Genomic DNA, 27,669 nt, shown 5'->3' with positions numbered 1-27,669 from the left:
TCTCGACTGAGATCTTTTTCCCACTTTTGGTGGAGATAAGTCAAGGGTGCTGTATTGTCTGCTCTCATCAGCCCATAGAGCGTTGAGACTACTTTAGTTTTGTCATTTGGGGATGACAGATATGTGCAGATCGCTTGTGAAAGGGGTTCAGCGCTTTTCTTTCGCCAGTGTTTATATATGCTGGCTTTTAAAGCCCCATACGTTAGGAAGTGTCTCGCCGGAATGTTGTATTCCATCCTGAGAGTCTCGAATGTCATCAGTTTGTTATCCCTGAAAAGCATGCCCACTGTATTAATCCCGGCTTCCAACTAGTCTCCAAATTCGAGACGTGCTCTTCTCCGCGTTATTGCTTGCAAGGAGTTAAGGGGAAACTCCGCAGAGTAGGGAGTCTCTATTCTGTTCCTACGTAGAAAGGTTTTCCCGCATCTGGTTAGGATTTTTAGTTCTGGAGAATCTTGTTTCCCAGCACTAGGGGTCCCCAGGAGTATCTCAAACAGCCTAACCTCCTGTGGGGTGGATATCCTCGCATTCATTGTTGCGAGTAGTCTGTCTGAGAACCAGTGGGCCAACCATTGTAGTTGTGCTGCCAGATAATAGGTCTCAAAGCAGGTGCTGCCAAACCTCCATCTGTTTACTGTCTTTGGAGTTTTGTCAGGGCCACTCTCCTCTTGCCTTTACCCCATATAAATGAGGTTACCATGGTATTTAGTTCCCCAAAAAAGGTTTTAGGAATCCAGATCGGAAGTACTGAGAAATGGTATAGCAATCTTGGGAACACAATCATTTTAAGAATCGCAATTCACCCGGCCACTGATAGTGGCAGTGTTTGCCAGAATGCCATACAGGTTTTTATGGAACGGATTGTGCCACCGATGTTACCATCTAGAGTATCCCGGGAATCATGGTAAATTTTCACTCCTAAGTAGGGGAGCCCATTCGGTATCCATCTAACCAATCCCAAGTTCAGGGGTGGTAACTGCTGTTCTTTGAGTGGGAACAAACCTGTTTTATCCCAACTCACCTTAAATCCCAAATGGCTTCCAAAGTTAGAAAGCATTAGATATACTAGTGGTAGGTCTCTTTGGATATCTTCCATAAATATTAAAAGGTCGTCTGCATAAAGGGCTATGTGGTGTCTCTCGCTCCTTGCCAGTATACCCGGTCCTCCCTCCCCCGCCCTAGCCGCAGCAGCCAGTGGTTCCATTGCCAGGGCAAATAGCAGGGGAGAGAGGGGGCAACCCTGTCTCGTTCCACGCTCAACTCTGTACCTGTTGGATATTGTGTGCCCTGTGCAGACTCTGGCGAAGGGGTCAGTATATAGTAATTTCACCCAGGAGATATATTCGGGTCCAATTCCGAGTTTGGACATGACTATATAGAGGACCCGATGTCATTGGGTCGGGAGCCAGGTCCCTCATGATGGCAATTAATCTACGGATATTTCCAGCTGTATTGCGCCCCGGTATGAAACCTGCCTGGTCTGGGTGTATCAGGGAGGACATCAGTGGAAGGAGTCTGGATGCCAGGACCTTGCTAAGAATTTTATAGTCAAGGTTCAACATGGAGAGGGGTCTATAAGCTCCCACCCTTGTTGGGTCTTTGCTGGGCTTGAGAAGGAGGACTATGACTGCCTCTCGGGAGGATTCAGGCAGTAGGCCCTGGTCCCTAGCACATTTAAATATATTTTCTAATCTCGGAGAAAGGATATCCGCAAAGGCAATATAAAACTCAACAGGGAAGCCGTCTGTGCCAGGTGATTTTCCTCTGGCCATTCCTTTCATGGCCTCATTAATTTCGGCTAGTGTGACGTTCCCTTCTAATGATTCTGTGAGTTCAGGTTCCAGGGATTTTAAATGTAATTCCGTTAAGTAGTCTTCAGTTTGTTCTCTATTAAGATTGAGTCTTTTTTTGTATAAGCTCTCGTAAAATGTCATAAACTGGGTATTAATCTGTTCTGGTTCAAAAAATGGGGTCCCCGTCTCCGAGGTCAAGTTCATAATGGGGGGAGATCTATCAGATTGTGAAACCACCCACGCAAGGAGGCTGCCCGCCCTATCTCTCTCTCCATGTGCCCGGGTGAGGTAGTTTTTGTAATCAAAGCATCTAAGGCGTTCAATGCAGTGTGTCACTTTGGTTCTAAGGTCTTGCATTAAGGTTTGTAGGTGAGGGTTCCCAGGTCTGTCTTTCTCAACCTCTCTTAGTTTAGTCTCAGCTCGTTCCGTGTCACCTAGTAAGGTCCTGCGTATTCCCACTGCCTCTGCTATGCACTTCCCACGCATTACTACCTTGAAGGCATCCCATTCTACCAGTGAATTAGTAGTGGTTGCGTCATTGTCTTCAAAATAATGCAGCACACTTTGGCGGAGTTCGGCCCGGAAGGGGGCATCTTCTAATAGCTCGGGCTTGAGTCTCCACGTGGGGATACGGGGAACAATGGATTCCCAGTTCAGAGTCAATAAGAGAGGGTTGTGGTCCCAAATTGTGCGGGACAGATATTCTGTGTCTAGAATTAGTGAGTGTATATCAGGCGAGCAGAGGAAAGCGTCTAAGCGTACATGCAGTTCGTGACACAGGAAAAAAAGGAATAGTCCCTTATGGTGGGGTGCAATCTACGCCAGGCATCAATTAGGCCCCAATTTGTTTGCCAGGTGGTGAATTGTCACACCATTCTCACCAGTGGGGAGTTAGGCAGGGGAGGGTGTGATCTGTCTATGTTGGGGTCACCCACGCAGTTAAAATCTCCCCCCACTATCACTGGGGATTGTAAGTACGATGCTAATAAAATAGATAGTCGTGTAAAGAATTCTCCCTGATCAGTGTTGGGAGCATATACATTAATCAAGGCTAGTTCCCTCCCCTCTAGTCTGCCCTTAACAGCCACAAATCTCCCCTCAGGGTCTATAAAGCTATCTGTCATTTGGAAGGGGACTCCCGCTCGAATCCAAATCAGAGTGCCTCTCCAGTATGCCGAGTAGGAGGTATAGTATGCCTGACCCCTCCATCTTTTCTGCAGGGCTTTAACCTCTGTCAATGTTAAGTGGGTTTCTTGGAGCATGGCTATTTGAATTCCCCTCCTCTGTAAGTATGATGAGACCTTGTATCTCTTAATCATTGAGTGCATACCTCTGATGTCCCACGTAAGGAACTTATATGATTTTGGCGTTGTCATGTTGCTAGCTTTTTCCCCCTGATCAGGTTGTGCTTCAGGGGGAATAGGCTTGCATAGCTCTCCTTCATGTTATTGGAATCCCTGAACAATTCTTTTATTTTCATAAGGGTTCTCAGAAGTTTAATTAGACCCAGAAAAATCCCCAAAACTGTAGTTACCCAACGCCCGATCCCCATGACAAAAGTCGAAACCTCTCTCGCCCAAACTAGTATAAAAAGTTTAACCTGTCCAACAATATAGGAGGTGCTCTGAGGTGGTGTCAAGAGCATAGCAAAGCGTCCTCTCCCTGACCCATGGGAGGTTATCATATAGGGATTTCATACCACCAAATCTGTGTTCAGTACAGTTATTTGTTGTCTGGCCGGTTACTCCGCAGGATGGTCAAAGGCCATAGGTTTGGGTGTAAGTGCAGCATGCTTTTCTTTCTTCAGGGATTTGTGTTTCTGCAGTTATGATTCCTGCTTGATGATCAGATGATGTTGTCTGAGGTTCCTAGCGTTACGTCTGGGCCCTGCATGTCGGACGCGAGTGAGAGTTCTGACTCTTGCTCCAATTCAGATTGTTCTATGTCGTCCTGGGATTGTTTGGGGGAACCGTGTTCTGAGCCGCTGAGGGATGCAGCTGCCTCCATAGCTTTTTGGCGTTCTTTTAGAATTTCTTGAGGAGATGGGCTGTTTCGTCCCCTGGAATTATTGTGCTTTATGTTTTCCTTTGCGGTCTATGTGACGCTTTTCAGGACTGTGACTTTTCTCTCTAGTCGGTTGTTCGTCGATACAGCTCCAAGTCTCTTCCGCCGTATTGAAGAATTGTGTGCCAGATGTGGTCACGATTCTTAACCTGGCTGGAAACAACATCCCGTATTGGACCCCCATCTTACAGAGTTTTTGTTTGGCTTCTCTGAAGGATGCTCTCTGTCTATGCACTTCTCGAGAGAAATCGGGGAAGATACTGAGATCCTGTGATTGTCGATCGTGCAATTTCCTTTCTTCCTGCTTTGACTTAATAGGTAATCTCTATCTCTGTAGTGGAGCAATCTGGCTATTACTGGCCTAGGAGGAGCACCCGGTGGGGGTGAGCGCGTTGGGAGCCTATGGGCTCTTTCTGTTGCGAAGCACTGGGATAGGCCTTCGTCCGCCACTGTCTCCTTTAGCCATTTTTCAAGGAATTCTACCAGGTTAGGTCCTTCAGATCGTTCAGGTAGCCCTATGACTCTGATATTGTTTCGCCGCAATCTATTTTCGGCATCTTCAGCCCTTAATTCTAATTCTCTGATTCGTTTCTCCATTTGGCGTGTTAGTTTGGAATTATCCTTTATTTCAGGCCGCAGTTCTTCTAGTTGTTTATCTGTGATATTCACCTTTTCTGCCAGGTGGCGAAGATCATCTCTAAGCACTGTAAGGTCAGACGCTAGTGAGTCTATTTTCCCTTCTAGGGCAACTCTGGAGGTAGTAATGGCTTGCATCACGTCTTGGAGGGTAGGTTCGTCTGACTCCTTTCTCTCTCCTGGAGCAGGTTTCCTCGGATCTTCCCGTTCCGACAATGTCTTGGCAGGAAGGTCAATAGTGTTGTCTGTGTCGCGGCGTATGCCCATTTTATGGAACTGTAGGTGTGCTCAGTGTGAATAGTTTACTGGTAGGAGGCTGTTGATTGCCCAAAAGAGGGGGTATAGTCCGCCGCCGTCTCTAGGACTTACCAGTTCCTCTTTGGAGTTTCTAATGACCTGAGAGGGCAGTACTTAGTTCCTATGGGGGCCCGTGTTCTTCTCTTGCGCCAAGGCGAGGGTGCTATTTTGTCTGGGAATCAGATCCCTGCACCACCGGCCCAGGGTCTCCTCCGGTGCCAGTTGCTCCGCACCGGGCCCACCAATTCGGCCCCATTGGGATCTGGGGTCGCCAGTGCCCCCAAGGTAGTAGCCAGCACCAGGGGGCCAAGTACTGTGTAGACTGGGGCCTCCCTCTGGTATCTCCGTCAGGAGGCCTCACCTCCGAGCGCCTCCAGAAGAAACCAGCCAGGCCTCCAGGTACGAATCTTTTGAGACAGTTTATTAAGGGTCCCAAGCCAGGGGCTTCATGCGCTGTGCTGCCTGCCCCCGAGACAGTAGTGGGGCTCCGTTTCTCCGCGCGCTGTGGAGGGCTGCGGGTCAGCGTGCTCACCTTTTCATGGCTGGGCCCGCCGTTATCAGTCCGCTACGGCGCTACGCCGCTCCCACCGCGTCTGTTCGCCGACTCAGCAGTCTGGAAGCAGGTCGGGCTATTAGCGGCGAGGGCAGCGGGGGTCTCCTCCTCTTCCCCTGCTATGTTCGCAGCGGAGCTGCGGAGAGCTCGGCGGCCGCCATCTTCTTTTTACTTGCCGCGGAGTCACTTGGAATCCCCCAACTCGTGTCGGGGCTCAATGTAGAGGTTTCTGGGCCCCAGGTTTCATTTTGATGTGGCCGGGGGGGGGTCACCACACCTTTTGCTGTACTTTTAACACCTGTGGGGTAAATTGGGTTATCGTGAACCCGAGGGTGGGGAGATTGAAGCGGGAGCCTCACGGAGAGGCTGCGACCGCCATAGCTCCAGGCCACGCCCGTTATCCCATTTCACTGTTATGCTCAATGCACGAGTGTTTTATTTTTTTCAGACATGCTGTATCTTTGCTTCAGCTGGAAATGATCAGAATGATACATGATTTTTTTTCTATTTTTTTTGTTTATTCTAAGAGTGCATAGAGTTATTCGCCCTGCTTCCGGCCATTGGGATATTCGGTATTCATTGATGTTAGACCTGCCAGCTCTTGGTGTGGTTTCCCCTGTACTTTTTGGATCTGACCTCCTTTTTTAGATCCTGTACTGAATTTCGTTTTTGCTGGCTTTGGGACTATGGGCACCTTACTGCTGACCAGTGCTAAAGTGCAAGTGCTATCTGTCTAAATCGTACTGGTTTGTAAATGATTAACAAATTTGATTTACTAGTAAGTCGCTAATGAAGTACACTATGGCCCTCATTAGGGCCTTGGTGGCAAATGCCGCCTCCCGCCACAGCGACGACCACCAACATACCGTTGCGGTGGCTACTGACCATCCATGGCTTTATGACTGTAGATGGAATACCACCAGAAGGCTGGTGGTATTCTGTCTACGGTCATGGCGTTCGATGGCAGTAAGGTGGCACTAGTGCCAGCAGCGCCGCCACACCAGCAAAACACAGCCTACTGTATCATGTTCCATGATACGGCCTGGCGGTGTTTTGCTGGCGGACGCTGCTGCTGGCAGCAGTGCCGCGTCTTGTCTCCTGCCGGAGGACCCCCTGCAAGCAGGTAAGTCGGGTTCTCCGACAGGAGAGGGGGTGTTGTGTGCGTGTGTGTGTAATGCGTGTGTGCATGAGTTGGTGTGAGTGTACATGCATGTTGTGTCACGTGCTTGTGTGTGTGCCTGGATGTATGTTCGTGAGTGTTGCTGTGAGTGTGTATGAATGTATGAATGCGTGGTTGAATGTGTGTATGCATGTGTGTAAATGTGTGGGAGGGGGGTCATGAGAGGGAGGGGGAGTGTGGGGGAGGATTCTGGGGAGGGGGAAGGGTGCGATGGAGACCCCTATCAGTGCCAGGGAAGGAATTCCCTGGCACTTATAGTGCCTAACGCCATGGTTTCAGTGGCGGTACCGAAACCACTGAAACCATGGCGGTGGGTGGGGTCAAAATGCCATTGGTGGCCTAGTGACGGCCGCCGGGCTGGAGGCTGAAGTCTCCAGCCCGGCGGTCGATACCGCCGTGGCGGTCGGTGTGGTACATTGGCAGTTTAGCTTTGGCCAAACCGCCAATGCCATAATAGTGGAGGTAGGCACCGCCAGCCTGTTGGCATTAATACCTCCACTATACCACTGACCGCCGGGGTCATAGCGACCCACTATGTGTGCCTAGGGCCTATAAATCAGATGCTACTAGTGAGCCTGCAGCACTGATTGTGCCACCCTCCTAAGCGGGCCTGTAAAAATGTCTCAGCAGTGTCTGTGTGTGCAGTTATGTACTGCCAGTTCGATCTGGCCCAACCTTCCCTTTTACTACATGTAAGTCACCCCTAAGGTAGGCCCAAGGCAGCCCCATGGGCAGGGTGCAGTGCAATTAAAAAGCAGAACATGTACTGGTGTGTTTTACATGTTCTGATAGTGAAATACTGCTAAATTCATTTTTCACTATCGCAAGGCCTATCTCTCCCATAGGATAACATGTGAATTGGCTTACGATAACTCTTACATGCAATTGCCCATTGGGAGCAGATAGATATGTGGAGTTTGGGGTCTCTGAACTCACAATTTAAACATACACCTTTTGATAAAGTTGGTTTTCAGATTGTAAGTTTGAAAATGCCACTTTTAGAAAGTGGGCGTTTTCTTGCATAACCATTCAGTACCTCTGCCTGGCTGCAGAATACACTTCTGGATCAGACTGACAGTTGGGCTGTTTGTGAATTCACTCTAGGCAGTCACACAAAGGGAGCCGAGGTGTGTCCTGCATATCCTGATGGGTCTTCCTAGGCTAGAGTGGTGGGAGGAGGTGACACCTGCACTTGAATAGGGCTGTGCCTGTCCTCACACAATACAGTCTTAAACCCCCTGGAGTGTGTCTGGGGCCAGGACAGGAAGAGGCAGAGTCTTGTGCACTACAAAGACTTTCCTTTGAAGTTTGCCTACTTCAAAGGCAGAAATGAGTATAAGTATTGGACAGCTGACCCCAAAACGTCAGAACACTTCGGCACTGAGGACATTCTACCAGGGAGAAGAGCTGGATGCATGAGGAGGACCTGCCACTCTGCCTGTTTCTTTGCTGTACTGGCCTGCTGCTGCTTCTGCCCTGGGAATAAAGAAGTTGACTTTACTTTCTACATCCTGCTTTCTAAGGTTCTCCAAGGGCTTGAACTGAGCTTGACTCCTTTTAGAAGTCTCATGGACATCAAAGACTATACATCTGCTAGCACCTGGACTTTCTTGCTGAAAGTCCTGACTTGCCAAGTGGTGCCAAATCCAGTCCCTGGACTCTTGGAAGTGATTCCTGGTAAAACCAAGAAGAAACTAAGTGCATCGATTCGAGAGCAACTTTGGAACCGACAACACTGACTGACTTTGTGCCTCTTCCTGCATGCAGAGCAGCTGTCCTCACCGAATGCAACTACCGTGGCCAACGCCACAGGCCTGACACCACCGCAGCGCATCTTAAGTCCCACCACAGCACGAGTCCTGAGAGCCAATGTCCAGGACACCTGACTCCGCCGCAGCACAACTGTGGCCCGTGGTGTGATCGCGACACTGCAAAGCTGATGCTGTACGTCTTGACTTGCCGGATTCATTGACCCTGCTGGATCGTGAGGAACAGACACCTCACCGCCACATCACCTCCCCTGCAAACGTAAGGAACCAACTCCTCACCCCGGTAGCATGAAGGAACCGATGATGCAACGGCTCCAGCGATGTCTCACCTCCCCGACTCCGTACAACGTCTTAGTTAGTTTAATTGTTTTCAAGAGTACTGTACCTGGCGTCCGTGCAACTCCGTGACTGGCCTGCATCCCCTTGGATGTGGCATCAGACTGTTGGGAACAACTCTGTTCCTTTGTGATAGCCCCAATTGGAGCTATTGTGATTCTAAGCGCTATACTGAAAGTTTAATATTTGAAAATTTGTATCTTTGCTTATGTATGTCGGATTTTCATCATTTTGGTTTTGTTTTATTCAGATAAACATTGGCATTTTTTTCTCTAAACTGATATGGAGTACTTTTGTGGTGTTTTCACTGTGTTTGTGTGTGTGTCTGTGTACAAATACTTTACACATTGCCTCTGTGGTAACCCTGACTGCTCGTGCCTAGTTACCCTATCTTAGGTGTGTGACTGCCTTACCCAACAAGCGTTAGGGTCCCTACTTGGACAGGGGGCAAACCACTGCCAACTAGAGACTCCATTTCTAACAATTTATATAATATATACATAATATATTTTGATTCCAATTGATCATCAAGTGTTCTTGTTCTGTCACTGCCTCTTTCAGATTTCTGCACTTGATCAGTGGCAACATATATTTTATGTTCTCATTTGTTTGATGATATATTTTCAAATGAGCATGAGGTTTGTGCCTCCTGTCAAAATGTTATTTTTCCATTAGCAGGTTTAAATGTGTATGTATTACAAACCATGAGGATAAACCAAAACATAAACCACAAATTTGCTGGTGCGTGTTATTCTTTGCTTGGTTGTTTTTGTTTGGCCTTCTGCGGTTTTAAAAATGTCTTTTGTTGATTCAATATTATAGGCCTTACATTTTGTGCAATTTTAGGAGCCTTTCACACTAAACCATTTCTCCTTTTCTTTGTTGGCAAAGTGACTGTGTCTCAATCCGTCTCTTAGGCTTCTGGCTTTTCTATACATTATCATTGGTTGCGTTCCCAATTTGTTGGCAAACAATGTATCACTCAATAGAATGTTCCAGAATACCAGTCAATTCTATGTAACATGCTGCTATAATTTCTTGTTTGTTATGTTTGGCCCTGATGCAGTGGAAAGTCAATCCTGTGAAATACGGGCGGCTTGCTGTATTGATAACTGTTTTGAAGCACTATTGGGCAGATTTATGAAAAGTGGCGTTGCACCAAGTGCAGCGCCACTTTTCCTGCACCCCATAACCCCCCAAGACCACCAAGGTAGCGCTGCATTTAAAATACGGCACACCATGGCGGTAGTTTCGGAGACCAGCATCATAATTTTTTATGCTTGTCCGGCGCTTTGCAGGATTAGCATCACAAAGTATGACACTAATCCTGCAAAGCACCCAGAGGCCCATTGTAATCAATGGGAGCTTCTTTTTAACGCATGCTAAATGCCGATACAAATGTCGCAAAGGAATCTTAGATTCCTTTGTGCCATTTTTACGCCCCCTCCCCTCAGTGTCGGAATGCCCCCCTTGCATACATTATGCCTGGTGCAGGCATAATGTGGTGTAAGGGGTTACAATGTGGTGCAACTCAAGGATTGCACTTTTTTGTAACTATGCCACAGCGTTTTTCCCCTTCCAAGGCCACATCAGCGTAAAAATAATTACACTAATGTGGCGTTGGAACTGCGCAAGGCCAGCATAAATCTGGCCCTATGTTTCTCCATTTTGCTAACCTTTCTGAGAGCTCAGGACCCAATCCATTCAAATGTGTCAACTACTCCCTCCCATCCTGCCCAGGATGACCCATCAAGATATTAAAGGCCCATCAGGCACACCTTTGTGTGTGGCTGTCTGGACGGCTGGCACACAGCCCAGCTGTCACCTACCCCCCAGACATGTATTCAGAGTGAGGCAGAAGGCACTAAGGCCCATATGTTCAAAAATATTTCGCATTTCTTAACAGGCCAAATCACAACTTCAGCCCATTCAGAAATTCAAAACTCTCCTTTCAAATGTACAAAAGGTATCTGTGGCATCCCATACTGCAATTTCTACCCAGTAGAAATCACGATTTGCAAAATAGGAAATTGCAACTAGGGATTTCCTATTTGCAATTTTCTAACCAAATGTACAGAGCATTTCCTAAATGGGAATTGGGCATTTTGGAAATGCAATTACTAAGTGGATGAGGTGGTAACCAGGTGAAACATATAAAAAGGCACCTAAAATGCACCAGACTCACACAATGGTGGCCCTGTATGTGTTGGCGAGGAGAATATGTATTTTGGCAGTGAGGCAGAGAGCGAGGCAGAGACACAAGAGAATATTTAGGGTGAGGGTCACCCTGTTTGAACTGAGTACATTATTGATAAGGAGCAGATTGAGTAGTCAGGTAATATGGTCTAGTAGCAGAGTTAAGACCTCAGTTATATGCTCTAACATTCCAAAGCAACGCAATACCACCACATGTGCAGGTACTCTGTTGCCCAACAGCTATTAGCGCCTGGCACTTTCCTGAGATTCACAGCAGTGGCTGGTGGGGGCGGTGTGATAGATGTCTCAAAGTGCCTTTTCCAGGTTCTTTCACTGGTTCCTTGGCCTCATGGTGAGCAAGATCAATGAATACAACACATTCCCCAATACCCCCAATCATTGCAGCAACCCAAACTCACGTTCTACAGGGTAGCACTGTTCCCCAATGTAATTGGCTGCGTATACACACATATTGCCTTATGTCACCCCACAGCAACAGAATACATCTACAGGAACAGGAAACGCACACACTCACTTAATGTGCAGGTAGTGTGCGGCACCTCCTGTATCATTACACACCTTGTGGCCTGATTCCTGGGTAGCACCCATGACTATGTTCCTCCACAACCGACAGGCACAGGGGCAATTTGGTTTCTTACCCGGTAAGAGATCTGCACAATCTAATATATACATTAGGCACCATGGTGTGTGTAATGTGAGCTAATTTGTTTTATCATGCTCTTCAGGTGACAGGGCATATGCCTTACGGCTCTGGCTACTCACATCATACCTCACTCCAAGGGCAAGAAGGGAGAGGCATTACAACAGTGCACACAGGATAACGCAATCACTGAGCGCACCTTTGGGATCCTGAAGTCCTACCTCCTTTGCCTCCACAAAACTGGTACAGACCTGTTGTATAAACAAGAAACCTGCTGCAGAATCCTAGCCACTTGTGCCATACTGCACAATATTGCAACGTGGAAGGGGCTGCACAACATCCCCATAGAGCCAGATAGGACTCTGATGATGGGTAACCAACAATACAGGTGCAACAGGAGGGCACAGAGGCAGCAGAGGGATGTCGACAGCTCACAGATATCACAAACAACTATTTCTGAGGTACGATAATTTATATTTTCAAATAATGAGACATCACCCATGATGCTAACTGCTTGGTGCATAACCGTGACACAAACATTTAACTGTGACACCACATTTAATGCATGTAGCAACAACATTGTAACACTTAAGGATTCACTGTATCCTTGTGTAGCAAGTGTAAGTTAGTATATGTGCAACAAAACTAACAAATATAAAAACAAACAAACAAAGGCGTCATTCTTCTGGGTGTACAGTTCTTCACTTCTTTCTGGGTTTTGGTGCTTTGTCAGCAAGATTGGGCTATGGAACTGGAGATATGTCAGTCCCAGTGAGTCTGCCAGAACGCCTGGTACTGCATGCCTCCTGAATGGATGAGCCATAGGGCAAGAGCCCTCTTCACTCGTGCACAAGCCCATGTGCAATGTTCTGACAGCAGTGCCCCATGTCAGTCGGAATTTTTACAGTACAGCTTGCTAGCGTTATTGTGGCAACTGCTGCTGCGGTTGAGGGAGCAGGTGAAGGAACCAACTCTTTCCAGGTACTGCCTGTGCCTGTTTCTGCACACAGTGCTCCCTCTCCATTGCCACCAGCCAACAGTCCTGACCTTTCTCCAGGTTCTGCAGGGACTTATACATACATTATAGCTGCCTACTAACTGTCCCTTTCTGTTTTGTCTGCAAGTGCTGCCCTGATATGATGGACCTTTTCAACCCACCATACACAGGAGCACTATCCAACATATTGTCTGACAAGTTCTCAGTATGGCTTGCTGTTCTTTGCCCTCTTCACTGTCTCTGTGTCCTGGCCTCTGATATTGTGGGGTCCGTCCCCTGTGATTGGCCCTCAGCACTGTATCCAAAATGTTGCAGCGGTGGGACCGGAGCCCTCCTGCCAGCTGAAGTTGGGGTGGTGTGTAGAGGGGTTGGTGTTGTTGTGGGCTGCATGAACATATCAGTCAATAGGCCTTTCAGCTGCACTGGGTCCTGGGACATCTGAGCTGTGATCTACCTTAATGGATGTAAGTAATTACTGTAAAAAAAAAAAAGAAATTCTATATTTTGGCCACTGTGATGTTTTGCCTTTGTTACATGTGTTTGAGACTCGTTACTATGTCAAGCATATGTTTGGTGTATTAATCAGCACACACTGCAGCAAACAGGTGATGTGTACTACAACTTCCAAGATGCATTGTCAAGGTGTGGCAACCATCTCAATTGATCTAATCCTGCTGTGTGTATGTTATATGGACTTACTAACATTCTATTTTGTTAAATAAGTGAAGTAGACTTACAGTGGATGGTGCCAGCTGGATTGGAGATGTCAATATCGCCTACTTCCACCACACTCTCTGGTTCAAGGGTCTCCTCTATCATGGGAATTGGAGGGGATGTTGTGGGGGTCCTCCACCCGTTCCATGTCCCTCAGCCATCCTACTGGCCAGCTTCTCCTTCGTACAAAACCTCAGGTTGTACCACCATTTGCGTATCTCAGCGATGATCCTCTGTGTGACTTCTAGGGAGTTCACCTTCTCCAGGATGGTGGTCCATATACCGTTCTTTAGGCTCTTTGGCACAGAAAAGCAGGACGTTCCAAACAGTTGGTCCATATGGGCCACACATTCCTCTGTCAGAAGCTCCAGCCAGCTCCTTCTCTGTAAACTTCACTTTGCACTTTCTGGAGCCTGAATCCTTGCTCCCATCCTCTGTGGGCACGGTATTCACCTGGGATGATTTACTCTGTGGCAATAGTGCTCCAGGGGCACTCCTTCCTTCAAGGATAGGCCTTTGCGTTCAGGACACACCCTATATTTGTAACCTCCCTACTGTGACATCATCAGTGTGCACCAGGAGCCAAGATTTCCAAAACTGTGATTTCCTATTAGGAAATCGCAATTTAAGAAATCACTAAATTACGATTTCCTCATTGTGATTGCGACTCCATAGGAACCGCAATTAGGAAATCACAGTTTTGGTACCTCCCGATTTGCGATTTTCTGAATTACAATTTAAAATCCAACTTCAGCATAAGTTGTGGTTTTAAATTGTGATACCAGAGACACCAAACTTGGGGGTTCCATCTCTTCCCAATTGGAAATGACACTTAAAAATTTAATAAGGCAATCCCAGTGTTAACCTATGGGAGAGATAGGCCTTGCAGCAGTAAAAACCAACTAAAAGCTTTTCACTACCTGGACATGCAAAACTTGAAAGTATATGTCCAACTTTTTAAATACACTACACCCTGACCTTGGGGCGGTCCATGGCCTACCTTAGGGCAAGAGGGTGTTTTGGTTCTCAGCAGTGCATGCAAAGGGGAGCACAGCAGTTACATGTTACTCATGTTTGTAGTCTCATGGGGAGTCTTTTTTTTATTTTGTGCACTTATTGGGTAACACCACTGTGTGGCTCTTTTCACATGAGAATATTTGTACTTATGATCACTTGTGCCAGTTTTTTATAGCAGTAGGCATTGTGCGGTGAGCATCATTGGTGCACAGGTTTTTCACTATCACTGGCTCTTATTAAACAATTAAACGTCTTGGGTTTCTGTTTTGGTTACAATCATTATGTTATGGAGTATGTCAGTATTTTTGATCAGCGAGGTATGGTGTTCACATCTGTGGTAATGTGGCTAACATTCCCCCTTGTTTCCTATTCATATTTCCAGTTACTCCTGAAGAAGGGACAATATGGTCCTGAAGTGCATTGGGTTTTACACACAGTCTACAGCTTGAATGGAATTCAAGAATCCTCTACAATGTATTTTGTGGATGCGCAGTAACAACAGCACATGAACTTTTAGGAATTGTGTGCATTTTATTTTGCTTTTTTGGCTCAAATATATTGGATTTGAGAATATAAATCTGAACTAAAATGTCTGTTACTGATTTTCTGTACAATAATACAATTGTGAACAGTCTTTGGCAGCGCGCACTGGCTCTAAGCAACCTTTGTGGTTATGGTATGGACTGTACATCTATATGGCAGAGCATAATCTGGTACAGCAAGCTGCGAATTTCGTTTCATTTAGGCAAAGAAGAGTTGGTATACTTTATGTAATCCCTGAGTACATCATACACCTCTATACAAGAGGGTTAACGTACCAGATTGAGATGTTAGTTTAAAATTGCACACTGAGTCATGTTTAAAGGGCTACTTAAGTGGATGGCACAATCAGTGCTGCAGGCCCACTAGTAGCATTTAATTTACAGACCCTGGGCACATGTAGTGCACTTTACTAGGGACGTATGAATAAATGAAATATGCCAATTGTGGATAAGCCAATGGTAACCTGTTTAGGGAAGGAGCACATACACCTCAGCTCTGGTCAGCAGTGGTAAAGTGCCCAGAATCCTAAAGTCAGCAAAAACGAAGTCAGCAAAACATGAAGTCAGAAGGAAAAAGAGTCTGGAGGAACCACACCAAGGATGCCAGGTCTAACAGATTCTCTTCATGGATTTTTTTTTTTCGTTTCTCCTCACACATTGTCATCCTCTGTTTGACCAACTGATATTGCTCATTGTACTTATATTCCAGCGTTTACTTTTTTTAATTCAAATTGTATATATTTTTTTTATATAACACTAACTGAACTATATCCTAGGTCCACATTCTGTATGTTTCATGCACCACTTAGGCCCTCATTACAACCCTGGTGGTCAAAGATCGCCAGGGCTGTTCTGGAGTTTGTACTGCCAACAGGCTGGCGGTACAAACTCGGGCATTACGACCGCGGCGCTTCACCGCCAGGACTGGCCGTTTCCCGCCACTTTTGTCCCGGCAGTTGTAATCCCCCAGGGCAGCTGCCCAGGGGGATTATGAGTCCCCATCCCACCAGCCTTTTCATGGCGGTATGAACCGCCATGAGAAGGCTGGCGGAAAGGGGAGTCGCGGGCCCCCTGCCACGGCCCCATGGAGCTTTTCACTGTCGGCATAGCAGACAGTGAAAAGCGCGACGGGTGCAACTGCACCCGTCGCACCGCCGCAACACTGCCGGCTCCATTTGGAGCCGGCTCCTGTTTTGCGGCCGACATCCCCGCTGGCCCGGCGGGTGAAAACCTGGGCCAGCACAGCAGGGATCTCCAAATGGCCTCCGCATTCGCGGCCGCCCGGCAGATACAACTTGCCCCCCGCCAATGTTGTAATGAGGGCCTTAATATCCAAACACTGCTGACAGATTAGCATATTGCCAGTAGGGCAGCCCTTGCACAGGGCCAATTATAGAGATTTCTCTTAAATTGTACCCCTATGTCCTTACTCATAAGAACGTAACTTGGGACCTTATTATTAACAGTCACTCGACCACTCCTCAGAATAGGAAGGAATGGTGAGGAATCTAAAAGCAGAAAGATAGTCCACCAAAAACATGGTTAGTGAAGGTAAGTAACTTCTGAATACTTTTATCTGCATATTCTTTACCTTTTGAATAAATACACAAGCACTACCCCCAACCTGGAGGCTCTGAAGCCCGAGAGGTACTTCAATGGAGCCCTGGTGAAATGGCCATCCCAGTGGACTTCAGAGTTGAAGCAATAATGCCTAGTCAAGCTATGGGCCAAAGTTCATTTTGCCATTTGGCAGATATCCAGGCCAGAGACACTCCAAGACAATGTTGAAAAGCAGACTTTTACTCTGCTAAATAGGCCCAGATTTCCTCAGGATGCCTCTTCTTGGAAAGAGGGCAGCAGAGTTTGCTGCACAGCACAATCCAGTCCGAAACGATCCACTTCGAGATGATTTTGACCTTCTTTGAGCCAGCATAGCCAAGGACGATCTCATCATCAATCCTTTCTCATGGGTTTGGTTAACATAAACATTAAGGGCCCTGCGAGCATCTAGGAGGTGCAGGCTCCTCATCCACTTTGGTGGGATGAGGAGATGGGCAGAATGTTGACAGAGTAATGCAATGACCCATATGAAACAGGGTTAACAACCTTTGGCAAAAAACCGAAGCCTTGATCCTAAGAACCAGCTTGTTCAAACAAAGATAAAAATGGTGAAAGCAGGACAAAATGACAAAACTTGGAGTTTGCTATAACCCCAAGCTGAAGTAATAGCGATCAAAACCAGTCTTTACTGTGAGCAGCTGCAAACAAAAACTATGCTTTGGCTCAAAGGTGAACCCGTGAGGAACAAGTTACAGTCCCAATGAGGCACAACACAGGGAAAGAGGAGGAACAAATGGGTCAATGTCTTCAGAAAACACATAATGATGGGAGACAGCGGGTGATTTGGTAAGCAAAGAAAAGCAGAAAAGTCTGACAAATCGCCCTTAGCAGAATACAAAGACAGTTGTGCAAGGCCAAGGAAAGTGTGAAACATAACATATCAGGCAAATGCTCTTTGAAGGGGTCATCGTATGTCTGAGTGCTCTAAGAGACAAAACAAGACTAATGGCCAGAATAAACCAATTTAGTAGAGGACTAGGGAACTGTCAAAATTATGTCCACCACCTCCATATGCAGATTTTATAAGCTCATACTGCCATGCTCAATGTCTAGGCATGAAGGTGGAGGTTTGGATGCAGAACCTGCCTCCACCACTGCCAGAGGAGGTTTAATTTGAACTAGAGCAGGAAAGGATGGCACAGGGACAGGCAGAACAGATCTAAGTAACACACTCTCAATGGCCAAGCTAGCACAATCAAGATCATATGTGCAAGGTACTGGTGCAGCTCGGTCGGAATTCTAGGAATCAGAGGGAAGAAAAAAAAGCACATTGTTGGGATAGTCCCACCTCACACAGAAAGCATTTCTCTGGGCTCTTGCAATAGAAACTATAGGGCACAGAACTGCAGGCAGTGATTCTTCTTGTGAGTGGCAAAAAGTTCCAGTAGAGAAGAGCCCCACAAAGCGAAGGTGGATTGGACCACCTCGGCATGAAGACACCACTTGTGATTGGCAAAATGGGACAGACCAAGCTAGTCAGCCCAAATACTCAATGAATTCAGGTAACCCACAAGATGGTTCGAGACCAGCCAGACATTGTGAGCTTGATACCACGACGCGAGACATAAGCCACCGCCAATCTGCTTGTTTGCATACCACATTGAGGTTGTGCTGTCCAATGGGACCTGAACTGACAGCTGATGAAGAGCAGGAACCCCTTGAGATCCAGGTGGATCACACAAAGCTCAAGCAGGATGATATACGACTTCTGCATCAAGGGAAACCAAAGGCCTCTGACCTTGAGAGAATCAAGAAGACTGCCCAACTGAGGAAGACTCCATTCGTCACCACTGTGACAACCACTGGTGGATGGTAAAATGGTTTACTGCATGTGATCCATTGTCAGCTACCGCTAGAGAAATCTGGATGTTATCTATAGATAAATCTGGATGTTATCTATAAGGACTCCCTCAATGCTGGGCCCACTGGAAGTGCAGACACCACTGAAATACATGACATAGGCCACTGAGAGTGAACCACCGGCAAGATGTATTAGGCAAAAAGGGCCCAGAGGGCTGCCTCTCAGAGCTAGAAGAAATGTTGTCTTTAGAAAGATCAGAAGCATAGCCTGAATATCCTAAAAATGTTAGAGACAGCAAGGCTTTGAGAGGACAGTATCCACCTCCCATCCAGTGAAGAGGATATGCTGAAAGGAGTGGAAGTAAGCCTGTGGTGGTCTGACAACAGTTGCAGACCTTAGCAACCAGTTATCAAGCTATGGAAATACAGAGGTCCTGGACCTGTGAACATGTGCCACATCCACTGACATCACTTTTGTAGAGACTCAAAGTGCAGAAATTAAAAAGTAGGACCATGAATTGATAGTTAGGGGTGAACCCGCCCTAAAGGGCAGGTACCTCCTGTGTAACCACAGGATCAGAATTTTAAAATACATGTCATCCAGTCTTCCAGCTGTGGAGCCAAAAAGACCTGCATCAGAGACAGCATTTTTACCCTTCCCTTGTGGAGAAAAGCTTATAGTTCTTCAAGTCCCAGTATGGACTGCAGTCTCTCAATTTTCTTCGGAACAACAAAATAAACAGACTATCATCCGTTCCTCATCTCATTCACCAGAACTAACTTTGTGGCCTTTTTGCTGCTGAAAATGCATGCATAGTTGCCAAAGGTAAGTGAAAGGGGAATGAAGGGTGGGATGGGCAAGTCCTGAAACAGAAGGGTGTAACTTTGCCCTACAGTCAGCAAGAACCAGAGATCCATTGTGAAGTATTACTTACATGACGCCCTTTACCCCACAGGTTTCAGATTTTGCTGTGGAGGCCAGTGAAGAGGAGAAAGAGGAATGTTGTTGTTTTCTACAATGTCTCATGGAAACACCATGCCCCCTGTTGCTCTTTAACAATGTGTTGTGCTACTGCCTGTGGGAAACTGGCATCTTGTTGCGGTAACCCCCTCCCCCACACACACCTTTTGCCTGGTTTCTGGATGCAACTTGGACTGGAGTGCACTGGAATCCAGCTAACCAGGCCCCATTGCCAGTGTGCATTCCTAACAATTGCATTGGTATTGATAAAATTTGCAACACCTGTAGCTGTCACTGTAAGTCCCTATTAAGGGATACTAAAGTACCCAGGGCATGGAGTATTAAGGGTAGGCCCCTAAAGGAAGCAGCACAGATTGTGCCACCCTCTAGGGCAATGCATCCAGAAGCACCCACCACTGCCATTGCAGGTTGAGTGTTCTGATGCAATCCTAAAAGACAACCTAGACAGGGCATACAGCCTGTTTCCCTGTCCACTACACACTGAATGCACTATAGGTAAGCCATCACTCTGGCAGGCCTTCCAGCCCTAAGGCAGGGTGCACTATATTGTGTGTGTGTGGGCATAGAAGCATTAGCAAAATGTCCCTACTGTGTCCTTGCCAAACCTGTGACATAGTAAGTGAACAGGGCTGCCATTTTGATACACGTGCTGGACACTGGCCAGTATGAGTTTCACAGCTAGATGATGGCTACTCTGAACCCTGGATTTGGTATAAAGCAACTTAGAATGATAAATCCAAATTGGTACCATTATTGGATTTATTACATAATGTAGCCAGGGGTCACCTTAGAGGTGAGCGCTGCAAAAGTTAACTACCCTGGCATGGTTACTTGCCAGTCACAACCAGTTTGCCACCACCAGACAATATTCTGGAACCCTGGGGTGAGGGATCCTGCTCTTTTGTCCCCAGAACAAAGCCCTTCCTGGGCAAAGGTGCTATCACACTGCCCCCAGGAATGTGCACTGCCCTGCTAGCGAGCTTCAAAGCGCTTACTGCCCTTGAAACTCAACCCCCAAGCCTGCTGCTAGCAGCAGATGGCCGTCTGGATTGCAAACCCCCACTTGTGGCGGGAGCAACAGCAGGAAACCACACAAATGATGGGAGGAGTGGTTATCCCCAGCTTGCACCACCCCTAGCGTGTAGCATGCAAGATGACCCCTCCATTTCCTTTTCCTCCATCTTGCATGGAAGGAATATAGCCAATCAGGTAAAGGGAAATGACCTCTGCGATCAAGAAGTGGTCACTTAGTGGTGTAGCCACCCTAAGGTGGATGACCCATTGGTCACTACTAGGTACTCCACTAAATGCCCACTAAATACAGTATTTAGTGGGCATCCCTAGACAAAGAAATCAGATTCCAAGTACCAAAGAAGACCAGCAACAAAGAAGACACAAGGCTTGAGAACCAAAGTCCTGCTGCACCAAGAAAAGGTGCCAAACCATGCCTGCTGCACCAAGGACTTGCCAGTCGCTGCTGAGGGGTTGCATGGACGTTGGTCTGACTCTACAACCCCCCCAGGGGACCTCCACTCTTCAAAAACATCAAATATCTCCCTCAAGAGTGAAGGCATCACTCTACTGCAACAAGGAACTAAAGACCAAATAAAGGCAACTTCACTGACCACCTGCTGCCCCGGGAACTGGATGCCGCAGCTGGACCAAACTCCACCCGACAGACCGTGAGGACAAACCCTGCAAGTGTGCCAAGTCTGGTGGCACTGCGCCCTCCAGTGGCCAGACCGTGCAATGGCCCTAGGTACTGGTCACCTCACAGACACCAAGAAGGACAGCCCATTCCGTACTGCAAAAGGACCACGAGGAAGCCCCAGTTCAGGGACTTCAGAAAACACCAGGATCTCCTACCAGAGTGCCCCTGCTAACCTGCAATGACCCTCAAAGAGACCTACCTCCTGCTTCCAAGAACACCTTTGTGCACAGCTCCTGGCTCACCGATTCGCTCTGCACCCAGCTGCCCTGTATCCTGCACTGAATATCCAGCTGTGCCCTAAGGGTCCCCCACCCCTTGCGACCTCGACACTCTAAGGGGACCCACCGAATGTACCTGTTGGACCTGGCCCTTTCTACAGGGTCATTCCCCAAACTTTTTGCCTTCTCCTCCTAATTTTTCTGACCCTTTTTGGCTGACGTTATGACTCTGGTCACTTTATCACTGCTAATCGGTGCTAAAGTGCAAGTGCTCTCCCTTGTAAACTTGGTATGATTGGTTTATACCCGATTGGCACATTTAATTTACCTGTAAGTCCCTTGTACAGTGGTATCCTTATACCCAGGGCCTGTAAATTAAATGCTACTACTGGGCCTGCAGCGTAGCTTGCTCCACCCATGGAAGTAGACTTTCAAACCTTTCTCAGGCCTACTAGCGCAGGACCTGTGTGCGCAGTTTACTGCTACAGGGCCCTGGCATCTAAATTTACTTGCCAAGCCCAGAACTCCCCTTTTACTACATATAAGACACCTCTAAGTTAGGCCCTAGCTAGCCCTATGGGCAGGGTGCTATGTACATTGAAGGCAGGACATGTACCTGGTAGCGTGGCCTGTCCTGATAGTGACAAACAGTATATTTTGGTTTCTCGCAGCTGTGAATACCACCTTCTCATAGGATTGCATTGGAAATTACCTGCCTTATGTCTAGGCGGTATTGTCTGATTTATGAGGGGTAGAGTAGGCATGTTTGGTATGGTTGTAATGGAAGTGAGAAATGCTTTCACTGTTCATATTAGGAGCACCTAACTAGACAAAGGCAATTTTGATATACAGAATAACGTACAAAAAGAAATTTACGTGCAAATGTCTAGAATAACATGTTCAAAGATTCCTAGCTTTAGGACAGCGCTATACGTAAAAGCCCTGTGAGGAGCTGAGTGCTTGTCTTTGCTTTACTTGTGCCTTCAGAGCACCTTGTTTTTATTTACTAAAGCGTGTGGAGAGCGCTTTTTGTTTTAGTTACTAAGTGCTGTGAGAGCGCTCTCTTTATTCCCCTTAATGAGGAAAGTCACTGCGCAGCCTGGGCAGCTGGTCTTCTCGACGCGCGTAGGAAACGCGCTGTGTGCTGTGCCCCCGGGGCCAGAGAAAGCGAGGACGAGAGCAGGCGCGCTCCCAGAAGTGCCCCCGAGGCAAGGCATGCTGAGGAGAACACCCCCAGGGCACAAGTGGGCCCTTCCTTTTATTAGGGATCACAGCTGCAGCCCGAGCCGCAAAGGAAGCGTGCCTACCCACTATGGGAGACCCACTGTCAAAGAGCTCCCTTCGGTCAGGAGAAAGGCCATGCCTGCTTGGAGCTCTGGATGGCTCCTTACCCGCTCCAAGAGGAGCGCATCGCCAATGTGACCCGCGGACTCGACTGGAGGTGAGTGGCTGCGACGGAGTTGTGCCCAGCCTCGTTGACCCCCCTTCCCAAGTAAAGGCGCACCTTTGGGGGGGGCACCATAGGGCTGAGTGTGGCTCGCAGGTGGCAACCTCATCTGTGGTCCCCGTCCCTGCCTCCACTGGTTCCTGAGGCAGCCATAAGCAGGCCAGGTTGGTGATCCTCAACGGAGGTCCCCGGCCTGGCCAAAGTTTACCCTGCGCCGCCGCAGCTACTGGTTCCTTGTCTTGAGGAGCACGTGAGCTCCTACAGTACGTCTATGGGGCTGAGATTTATTGCCACTTAGGTACAGTGTAAGTGGGAATACATCCATATTAATGTCCTAGCATTTCTTCGTAATGGATATACTAGGACAGGTGTATTACTGGTAATGTGTTTTACGGTGACTCTATGCATTAATGGTGATATGTTTCCATGACATATATGGTATGATCTTGCTGATGTCCCATATATTTTCTGATGTCCCTAATATTGGCATTTTGTTTGGTTCCTAAAATGAGCACAGTGTTTGATGTTGCATGACTTCCCATATGTTTTCTAACGTTCCTGGTATGGGCATTTATGAGGATGTCATGACAAGTGCCTTGTGCATTATTGTAGTAATGTTTTCCTAACTACTGCTTATGTTGCAGAATAATGAATAACCTGTGTGTTATATGTGACTACTGCTGGTTTCTGCAGAGTAACAGTACCATGTAATGTTCTGACAACTGCTTGGGTTTCAGGGTATTAATGACATGTTGTGTTTGGTCTAATGATGTTGTGTACAATACAGTTTATTTTTATATAACTTGGTGTTGTGTTTCCTTTGTGGTGGGGATAGTGTGTCACGTGTGTTATGTGTGTGTTGTGCAAACGCTTTACACATTGCCTCCAGGTTAGGCCTGACTGCCCGTGCCAAGCTATCAAAGGGGTGAGCAACTAGAGTGGGTGTGTTCTGCCTGGCTTAGGTGCATACCCTAGCCAACCAGAAACCCCATTTCTAACAGTACCTTTATGTCCTTTTGTGCAGTGCTTTTCTAAGTGGTCCTCTGCAGTGGCCTGTACCAGATCCAACGGCTTTCTGCAGCTGCTCCCTACGAAACCGAAAGCCACCCGAACTTCTCCAGCTGGTCCATAGTGCCCACTGACGGCCTCGAAATACCTGCAAAAGGAGACATTGGTAAATGCTTAGCCTGATTGTATATGCATTTTCAACATATTTTCTCTATTGATTCATATGGTGTGTAATTACGCACAAAAATAATACTTTTATTAAAATTTCAAAAATTCATAACTTAAAAAGTACTTACCCGATTTTGATGATCTTGGTCTTAAAATTTATACAAAAATCTGAAGTGTTTTTGTACATCTTGAGCTATTCTTTCACGTGTGTCTCTTCATTTACTGATACTGTGAGTACAACAAATGCTTTGCACTTCTCCAAGATTAGCCTAACTGCTCGACTAAGCTACCATAAAAATTAGAGCATTAGGTAGTCTAGTTTGTACCTCTGTAAACCAACATGTGGTCGCCTGGAACCCTGCACAGTGTGCCTAGTTTGCACACTGCATAGAGGGCCATCCTCCTACACTGCCCTTGTTTCAAGGGCTAATGCCACCAAAAGGACAGACTGCAGGTATAACCCCTAAACTTGAAGTACTAGTGTACAGGAAAAGCTGGTCCCTAACGGTGGGCTGTAGCCCATTCATAAGTGAAGGGCCCTCCTTGTCACCAAAAAGAAAGGCACATAGTTGAAGGGCATGTACATAACATGCACTTGGACCGCACCATAAAATCCAGTGGAGTGCATACAATGCAAATGGAGGTGTCCATGGATTGCACTACTTAATCCACTATCTTAAATCCTGAAAGCAGATTTGTTTAGCTGCATCATGCCCATCGTGTTCAACCTCTGCAATATGCTTATGAAGGTGATCAGGAAGATTTGTTATAATCAACTTAACAATTTTGTACAAGGAACAGCAGTAGCCGGGTAGAAGGCAAGTCACATTCATGGAGCGGTGGGCAAGGCTCCCTAAAGCAAAGACTTTCTTCCTCATGGCATTGATTGTCTTAAATCATCTTTTAGGAAGTAAAGTCAGAAAGGAGTTGGGGTTCTGCTTGGAGGAAGAGGACAACTGAATCCCAAAGTTGTCTGTGGAAGGTAAGCCATCAAAAAACTTGGTCCTCAAGAGCAAGAAGATCTCCAGGTCCACAACTGGCTTATTCCATAGCACTAAGATACAGTCCATCAATTGAGGGAGGGCAACAGTATAACCATCTAAGAGAAAAGTATCAAAATCTCAGTAATTTGAACTTTTTCTATTCTACTGGTACTTTTAGATCAGGGGCCTTAATGGAACTGAGCTGGACCATTATGAATGAACTAGCTTTCCCAATGAGGGGCCCTATGGGACACTCCAGATCCCACCTCAGGTAGGGGTCCAAGCCACTAGCATTCTGTAAATCCAAGTAATTGCCCTTTGTGCCAGCGAGGGGTCAGGTGAGGTGGTGGCTCTCCCCACACCTAGATCTAAACTAAAAAGGTTCCAACGCCTGCCAAAATATTAATTGTGAGGCAAAAGCCTTTGAGGCGCCCCCATCAATAACTATTGAGCCATGCAGCAGAACATAACTAAGATGGTGTTAGTTTTCAGAAATTTAATCAGAGTACGCAGCAGAAATGAAGATGACTTGGCTGGCAAGGCCTCTACTGCATGGATCAATTCAGCTCGAGCCAGAACAGCACCATGGGGAATCCCATTGGGGTTGACTGATGAGGCATAGGAGTAAAAAGCTGGAGCCTAGCCAGGGACATCTGAGGCTACTTGTTCCACTGAGGTGCACCACATGGAGTCAGGCTAACATGTCTTTAAAGAAAGCCAGCATCTCCTGGGTGAAGTATGCAATCTCTGCATTATCAGCACCAAGGGTAAGAAAAGCTAGGAATAGATCAAAAGTCTCCACGTCCTGAACCAGTGCTGGGGGCCTGTCTAGTTCCACTGGGGCATAGTCCAGCATCATTACCTCAAAAATATGGCTTGAAAGTCAAGCCCACAGTTAGGACAGAACCACTGACTAAGAAACCTACCCATTGAATGATGTTGAGGAGTCTTCCATGTCCCTCTTGTGTGCTTTTTTGGAGCAATTCTGTCCCTGCAAAAAGCCCGCCTGGTAGATGTGCCCTAAGGTCAGGCGGAGTAGGGCCCCACAATGGTGCAGTGCTTCTTAACCCGGTATTCATTCCAGTCCTGTGCCGTGACAAGTTTAGCCTCCTGTTCAGTGATGGTCTTAGTGTACATGCACCTGCACTTGTCGCATAACTTGCAGTCAGGCTTGTGGCTCAGGTACCAACAAACTGCAGGTGATGCAATATAGTACACATCTGGGAACTGTGGTCTTAGCAGCTGCCCTGCCAGCATCATAGCTCCAAAAGCACAAAACACTGGTCCAAATATGTGAAGCATTTGGTCCAAGCCAGCTACAAACACATTCTGCATTAGACTTTTAAAGTATTGCACATCTAAGCCGAAGGGGTATGGAGACATGGACAGAAGTCAAAGAACATTTTGTTTATTTAGGTGGAAATCTACCAATACTATTGGAATGAAAGAAGGGTGTGTCACAAGAATAATGCTACCTTTGTAAAATGATGTAAAAGGGTCAGAGGCAAGAAGTGTAGAGAAGCTTACGTGTCTGACCAGTGTTGTGGACACAAAAAAGTAATTTTCTAAGGAAAAAGCCACAATTTGCATAATGCAATTTGGTCAAAACTACACAAAAGAAGGGGTTCCATAGGGGATAAATACACTTATAAATTTTGCTCTCCAATGATGCTGTTGCAAGAAATAGTTACTGTAGTAATGATCTACACCTAGAGCACATCCACCCTACACTTCACATCAACATTTTATGCTCAAAAGACCTCTGGCAAGGAACCCCCTTGAGGGTCCCAATGGGAATTGCAGCTCCAGCCCAACAAGGATCTGCCTGATGATGAAGCATGTCACCCACCTGGGTGTGTGAGGGCTCTTGCTTCTGAGCAACCAGATCCCCCAATCTGATTTCTCAGTTTCTCACTTCGCACCCCCACCCTCCATAGGAACTGCATACCCACTGTATGGCATAGTATCCGTAAGGCACTCCAGTAAGTTGTCTCCCAGAGTCTCCGGAACAAGCAGAACAACCACCTGTGCCAATCCCATAGAGGCATGTATTGAACATGCCCACAGACAGTTTGCATTTGGAGATTTTAAGGCCATGCTGCTGGTGGTGAAGCCCTCTTTCACCAGACTTTCAAGATTGTCTATCCTCCGGACGACTGGGGAATGTGCCTTGCAACTGACCTTAGGAGTATGACAAAGCTCTTCGGCGATGGGTGAGCAGATGGAAAAGTGGGGTCACCCAGAACAGAGGCAGTAATGCCTGGCCAATAGTCAAATGGCTGCTGGAGCAGAAGATGGCTTTTCCCAAGCTGCCAGGATGGGAATCAGTAAGGCATTGTTGAAAGGCTATAATGGTTCAAAGGCTAGTTGAACAGAAGAAACTCAGTTAAGGCATTTGTCTTGACATCAATTGAATATGGATATCAAGAACGTCTGCTTTTTAGATGACTGAATAAAGTGAGAGAACCTCTGGGGTAGGAGGGCCAAGAGGGAATTTCATCTTCACTTCTGGTGAAGTATCTAGGTCCCTTGCAGAAGACAACTAACAAATATCAAAGGGATTATCAGTTGCTTCTTTCTCAGATGAAGGTAAGGAGTCACAGTTGGATCCAAATAACTTGTGTAAGCCTTCCGTGTAGGTTGCTTCCTCGAGTAACCTGTGACCCTCCCTTTGGAATCTGGGATGGAGATGATCTGCAAATTGAGGAGGTGGTACCCTCAGCTCGCCTGCGGCTCAAGTGGATACAGTGTCTGTAGCTTCTGGGACAGCGCTGCCAAATCGTTGACAGGAGTAGTTTGTAGTTAGTCAGAGGGGTGAAGGCTTGAGTCGGAGCAACTGGGCTAATGCTGCACAGTGTCATGGGCATAAACATGGGCTCCAGTTGATTGCTTGCAAATAAGCATGGTGGTAAGGAAGATTGCTTACTCAGTTCCTGGAGCCAGGAACTCTGGTAGAGTCGACGAAGGCATTGTGGAG

This window comes from Pleurodeles waltl, chromosome 3_1 (genome assembly GCF_031143425.1).
Source record: "Pleurodeles waltl isolate 20211129_DDA chromosome 3_1, aPleWal1.hap1.20221129, whole genome shotgun sequence".
Classification (NCBI taxonomy): Eukaryota; Metazoa; Chordata; class Amphibia; order Caudata; family Salamandridae; genus Pleurodeles; species Pleurodeles waltl.
Note: the sequence above shows the minus strand (reverse complement) of the source record.